Below are 7,252 nucleotides of genomic sequence, written 5' to 3' on the forward strand. Positions count from 1 at the left end.
ATTTTTCAATAATATATAATAACATGTAGAAAATGAAGCCACAAGTTTCTAAGTAAATTTTCAATGGTTTTGGATGGAAAAATGTTGGGTTTCTTCAAACTCGGTTAGAACCTTTTCCCACAATGTGTAGGTAAATTCCCAATTCACCCACCTACCCACTCTCAATCATCAAAAAAATTGTAGAGAACCAATAATATATATCTGGAAGAAATGGTCATATAAGGTTTGGCCAATTTTATATTTTTATTTTTGTATTTTCACGATTTTTTTATGTGGTCATCGCAATGTTTTGTTGTTTCAACTATACCCTTGTACTTGTATTTTGAAGTCAATTTAACTATTGTAGTTTAATGTGTAAAAAAAGATTAAACTGATTCATCTCACTTTATCTTTTTTTTTACACATCAAAGTATAGAGATTAATTGACTCGAAAATGCAGATACAGAAGTATAATCAAAATAATAAAAAATTTAAATTGTCACACAAAAAAAATGTCGAAGTACAAAACTTAAATTGACTCGAAAATCCATATTTAAAGATATAATTGAAATAACGAAAAGTTTGAATAATCACATGAAAAAAAATATGAAAATACAAGAACAAAAATATAAATTTGCCTATAAGGTTTCCTAGATAAACTCCAATTAATTTTTCTCCAAAATCATTTGGGAGATAACAAATGCCTTATTACCCAATTAAAATTAATTTAAAATTTTGGTGAATTTTCTTATTCAAAAATATAAAAATATAAATTGTTAAGTTAATGTTTAAAAATATAAAAGTTAATTTAAAAAATTTAATAGATATTCTTATATAAATATATTAATTTAATTTAATTTAATTGTGTAAGGATGATGACATGTGATGCTTTGGTTGAGTTAATGTTTTATTTTTATTTCTTGTATTGGTACAATTTAAATTTTAAATAAATATAAATAAAAAAATTGACAGTAAATCTTTAAAATCTTAAATTTTTAGTTCAAATAATTCATGAATTTTTTTAAATTAGCCATGATGTTATGAACAACTGTTGCCAGAAAATGTGTATTGGGCTTCAGTATTCATCCTTCCGAAGAAGGTGATTAATGAGATTGAGCAGTTTATTCGTAACTTCCTTTAGAGTGGCAATGAGACGGAACCCCATAAAGTGAAAGTGGCTTAGCGTGTGGAACATCCCGCATCGAGCGATAGGAATGATCGGAACAACTTACCCTGATAGGCCTAGGCAAACTTCCTAGGAGATCATCCATCCTTAAGCTTCCCTAGCTCAAATACACTTAACCTAGGAGTTATTTGCTTACATTCAACTCAAAAGGTATCCAGCTGGTGTTATTTTCGTTCTTACTTATCCTCGATATATACTACCATTTTCTGGGCTTTTGAGATATTATAGCATGACATTTGCTACCCAAAGAAGCAGGGTGGCCTAGGCCTTAAGCCTCTCTATGTTTGGAATCAAGCCTTGGTAGCCAAGCTTATGTGGCGTTTGCTGGTTGGGGATAAGGAATCCTTATGGGTGCAGTGGGTGCACACCTATAGAGTTAAAGGAGCATGCATTTGGCTTCTCAAGATTCCATATGCTTCCATATGGTATTGGAGGAAGCTACTCTTATTGTGGGGAATTTTGAAATCTCTTTTTTGGTGGAGGATTGGGGACAGTCGTAGTATGTTCTTTTGGTATAATTTGTTGCAACCGTTGGGTGTGCTTATTGATCGCTTGTGTCGCCAATTACCTCGACAATCAAGCATTCCTACTTTAGCTAAGGTTTCGGATTTTATCTAGGATGGTTGCTGGACTCGGATGAAGACTCTTCTTTGTCTATTCCCTGATCTTTTTTGGAACATCTACCCAACCTGCCATGGCCTGACCGCCATGATGAGCCTTATTGGCTTTCGGCCTCGAATGTGCTCTTCTCAATGAGGGCCACCTTCCAAGTGATTCAAGCCCAATGCCCCCAAGTTTCATGGTATCATTTTAGTATGGTTGTCTGCTGGTATATATCCCTGCTTACTCGTTTATTCTGTGGTTAGCAATTCGCGAACGTTTGTTTACTATTAACCGTATTAACCTGTTCTCGTCTTTTCTTAATAGATGTTTTCTTTGTAGGGCAAATGCTGAGAGACATAGCCACATGTTCTTCCAGTGTAACTATTCCAAAGAGGTGTTGTCTTTCTTTTGTAGATTAAAGAAATTCAACTAGCCCTGGCACAGATGGGATATTGGAGTACTTTGGGCAGCAACTAGATGGAGCGGCAAGAGTCCCTGGCAGGTGACGAACAGATTGGTTCTTCATGTCCTGGTGTATTTCATTTGGAGGGAGCGCAACAATAAGTGTTTCTGTGATCATAAAAGATTAGCATCCCAGTTGGTTGACTTGATTTAGTGTGCGGTGTGGGCCCGTCTAATGATTATTCGCTTCAAGTCATCCTTTCAAAGTCATGCTCTTAATTCGTCAAATCTGGCAGCTTCCGAGAGACCAGACTTCTTCCCCGCATTGAAATGTCTTTGCTTTGGAGGCAAACCTTTATGTCCATGGGTCTCATCCTTGGTGTCAGCTCCTCCTATGCTTATGCTTCGTTGATTCCCAGCTTACTTGGGTTGTTTGTTGATCAGACTTTGGACTGTCAGAGATCTTATTTGCCACATTGTCATATCTAGGTGGGATTTCGTCTCTTTTCTAGCCAATGTATTTTTCTTGTACATATTTTAGTTTTCTTCCCTTTTCCTTTATTTTTATTTTTATTTTTCTAGCCTAGAGGGTGATTGTTGATGTGTTGTTCCCCCTAGTTTTTTTGTGATCCGAGATTTGCCTTAACCTTGGTTTGTAGCTTTTTTGGCGTGTTTTGTTTTATATAATTTTTATTTATAAAAAAAAAAATTACTACTAGAAAATGTTCCAAGAAGGGGTGAAGTGGAGTACCTTTGAAAAATTTAGTTTTTCTTAATAAGAAATAATTTGGGAATAGATGTTTTGAGATATATAATTAATATAAATCTATTAAGGTAAGCAATAAACAACTACAACACAAGTTATGATGTATGAAAATGTCTTTGGGGTACCATTTCGGTATTTTTGAAACATTTTCATTTCCAAAAGGCTTAAGAAGTTAAAAAAAAAAAAAAAAAACGTTTTTGGGTCGTTTCTATAATTTTGAAAACATTTTGAGATTATTTCATAATAATAATAAAATATCAAAAATGCATTTCTAATTTAGAAGCATGTTTCGTCCACGAAGAAGTTAGAGACAGAAAAAATTCCGTCTCTAACTCAATTTTTTTTTTTTTTTTTTGAAATTTGTTTGCATACATTAAGGAATTTATGTTTATTTTTAATTGAATAATTATTTTTTATAATTTTTTATATTAAAAATTATATTTTACACATTTCTCAAGTATTTTCGTTTCCTACTTTAAGACCATGTTGTTTCCAAATCTTCATAGCAATATATTGGATTGTTGAAAAATAAAGGCGCTTTTCTATGAAATAACCAACTAAAGTATTAACCTAACAATGTTTACCTTCCTTCAGATTATCACTTTAAAATGTTAAAGTGATCGTCGTTGACGACCGCTACTTCTTTATTTTATACATTTACAAAATGACAATTTGTTTATGGAATCTAATTAAATTTTTATAAGAGCAATTAAATTCTAACAGGATTAAAATTTTAATAATTTCTATAAGATAACTGAAAATGTAAAGACTAATATATTACAAAGTATAAAGTTTAGAGACCAACAGAATTAATTTTTTTTTCAGTAAGTAATTATTGAAAAAATCTCAAAGCGTCTATAGCTTTTGTAAAGGTATTCCCAAGTATTATCACAAAATTAAAGATTGAATAAAAGACAAAATGCTTCACTATAGATGATACAATCTTCCTAATATAAAAATATATGAAACATGCCAGAAGATATCTTCAAAACGATTGCACTTGCAATTTTGAAATTATGGTTTTGTAAAGGTATTCCCAAGTATTATCAATGGAAGATTGAATAAAAGACAAAATGCTTCACAATAGATGATACAATCTTCTTAATATAAAAATATATGAAACATGCGAGAAGATATCTTCAAAATGATTACACTTGTAATTTTAAAATTATGGTCCACATATTTTTTTATCTCCCTAAACATTTAAAGACTTTTGACGCAAATATCGATATTTTATGATAAAAATACCTGATTACTCACTTAAATAATAAATGAGTAGACAACAATCACTTTTCTTCATTCGTCAAATGTCCATTTATATCTCTAAGCATTATTTGATTTTTTTACACGAATGTCAATATTTTATGATAAAGACTTCCAAATACTACACAAATAATAACTTTGAGTGTATAAAAAACCAATAATATGTGGGATAAAAAATTTGAACAATGAATAATGTTTCATTGTCTTTTTTTATGAATAATATTCTAGACACCCCAACAATTAAACTTGTAAACAATAATGAACAATAAATAATGTTTAATTAGTTTAGTTTGATTTAATTTGTTTGTGATTGTTGAACTTTGTCAAAGGAAGCCAAGAAGACAAAATATAATAATGGATAGTGAATGCACATGAATGTTATTTATACATAGAATTTGTATAATTTATTATATATTGAATTTTATTAAATTATACATTATATATGAAATTATAAATTCTCTTATGTTTTTGATTTAATAGAATATATAATATATAATATATAATAAAATTGAATATATAATAACATGTAAAAACTTTATGTAAAAATAATATTTTTCAATAAGTATTATTGTAACATGAAGCCACAAGTTTCTAAGTAAATTTTCAATGGTTTTGAATGGAAAAATGTTGGGGATGCATGGGGCATGGCCGCTGTTACCGAAACTGGAAACGCGTTTCACCTGAAACGCATTTCCATTTAATTTTAGCAAATTGCGAAACGGCCCCAAAATATTTCACAATTTACAGAAACAGCCTGAAAATCGTTTCGAGCCATTTTCATTGTTTCCGAAATGGGAAACGGTCAAAAATGCCGAAACGACATCCCAAACACGTTTTCGTGCAACTTAGTTGGTAACAATCATGGTCTTTTCTTATGATATCACTATCAATCATTTTCTCCCTATGAGATTGCTTAGATTGAATATTTATTAAAGAGATAATACATATAAATACAAGAAGGCATGTGTGTTTATCTTTCTATACCATATCAATAATAATAACATTTTTTTATATTATTAGCACGATCCATACCATATATGTGTAAGTTAAAAATTATACTTGAAAGCTTAAGTTTTGTATTTTATCTTTTTTAGATAATATGTAACGAACTGTAGTGGGTCTAGAAATTATTAATATTTTATTTATGAGTATTGGAAATTTTATCCCTATTAAATTAAATGTGAGAAGTATTTTATGTGGCAAATGTATGTAAATGAATGCATGTATTTAAATTAATGGATTGGATTGTGTTTTAATTAAATGGGAAGGATTTGATTGAGCCTAAGCCACATGTTTTATGATGTCACATGTTTTATGATGTGTTTAAAGTAAATGAAAGTAGGCTTGGGCCATGTGTTTAAGGCTAATGAAAGTAATGGGTTTAGAGGAAACCCATGGGCCTAAAATAAATTGGGCCAATGAAATGGGCTTGGGCCCATGTGTTTTTATGAAATGAAATTATATAAATGGGAAAAGAAAATGAGAAAATGCAAATGACCATTAGGAGCTTGGATATTTGTGTGTGTGTGTGTTTTATGTGAGGGGTATATTGGTAAAAGAAAATGGGAGAGTGGTTGGCAAGCCATTCCCTCCCCCTCACCTCTCCATGCCACCTTCATTGTCTTCTTCTTCATCTCCCAATCTCTCTCTCGTGACTTTCATTTCTTCTTCTTCTTTTCATTTTTCCTTCTTTCTTCTTCTCCATTTTTTGATATCTATTGAAGCTTGAAGAGAAGTTGCAGCTGGGTGCATTCCTTTTTCTTGGAGTTTTCTTCATCAAAGGCAAGTTCTCCTTGCACTCTTGGTTTCTTTTGTGCAAGCTTGTGCTTCGTGTTTATTGTGATGTCAAAATGCTTCATGACTATTTATCTTCTCATGGTTAAAAGAAATGTTGGTATCGATTGTATATTTTCGCCATTTTTCCTTTGATCCGTATGTTACGTATTATTATGTCAAGCCTTGTGGTGTCCCATTGATGGTTTCGTTGGGGCTTGATCACCCCATATTTTTCTTTCATAGAATGACATTGTGGGTTAGAAAGCTAGTTTGAGAGTTTTTGGAGGTTTGGTGGCCATTTTGAGTGTTTTTGGACCTTTTTGTGCGTTCTCAGTCAAGTCAAATTGCCCAGGCGGTCAAGTCGACTCGGGCCGAGTCAACTCGGCCGCAGCTTGACTACCCTACGCATGTCTCGCTGTTTTGACCATAACTTTTAATGCAGAACTCAGATTTGTAATCCGTTTGAAGCGTCATAAACTAGACTTCAAGGGCTTAGATTTGATATGAAATATCATATAATTTGGTTATGATTTGAATAGGTTAAGGCTCTTCTTAATTTAACTTAAGTAAGATGGCTAATGTGAAGTATTTTTAAATGCTTCCTTTGGTATCCCTCAATCCTCTAAAATGATAAAATGTGGTGGAAGACACCTATATGTATATTTGTGGGGTTCATGAGATAAAAATATAATTGAGTTGCATGAGAAAGCATGTTGATGATTATTTGGGAAGTTAATAGGATGTGATCTTGATTGGCATGTTTATGGTATCTCATGCTTGGTGCATGACTATCATTATATGAATAATTTCCCTTAATCAATGTAAAATGTGTGAAAGAGCCAAGAGCTCTAATGGGAAATCAAAGTAAGGATGTGTGAATGCCATTTATCATAGCATTGTTGTGGATGTGTTGTAAGCATGGCATTATGTTTCTATATTGCCTCACTTTGTGATGTTGGATCATGGGTTGCATTCATTGGGGGGTCATGCCTTGTATGTGATGGGAGCGTGAGCATTGGCATGACATGGTTGGCTTGTGAGTGCTAACTTGTGTATGTTAGGCAAACATATGCATTAGAGCATTTGTATGTGTGTGTGGATTCTTACGTGGGCGTAGCATGGCCTGATGCTTGGCTTATGGGTCCTGGTCATCACGTTAATGCTGCAAGAGCCATTACATTCCTTATATGTTGCATTGCATAGTTCCTTTGCGCGCGGTGGTGATGGTTGTGGAGATTGGCTTGTGCTTGTGGTGCATAAGACTGTGGGTGGAAGGC

The sequence above is a fragment of the Diospyros lotus genome, chromosome 10 (assembly GCF_014633365.1).
Source record: "Diospyros lotus cultivar Yz01 chromosome 10, ASM1463336v1, whole genome shotgun sequence".
NCBI lineage: Eukaryota > Viridiplantae > Streptophyta > Magnoliopsida > Ericales > Ebenaceae > Diospyros > Diospyros lotus.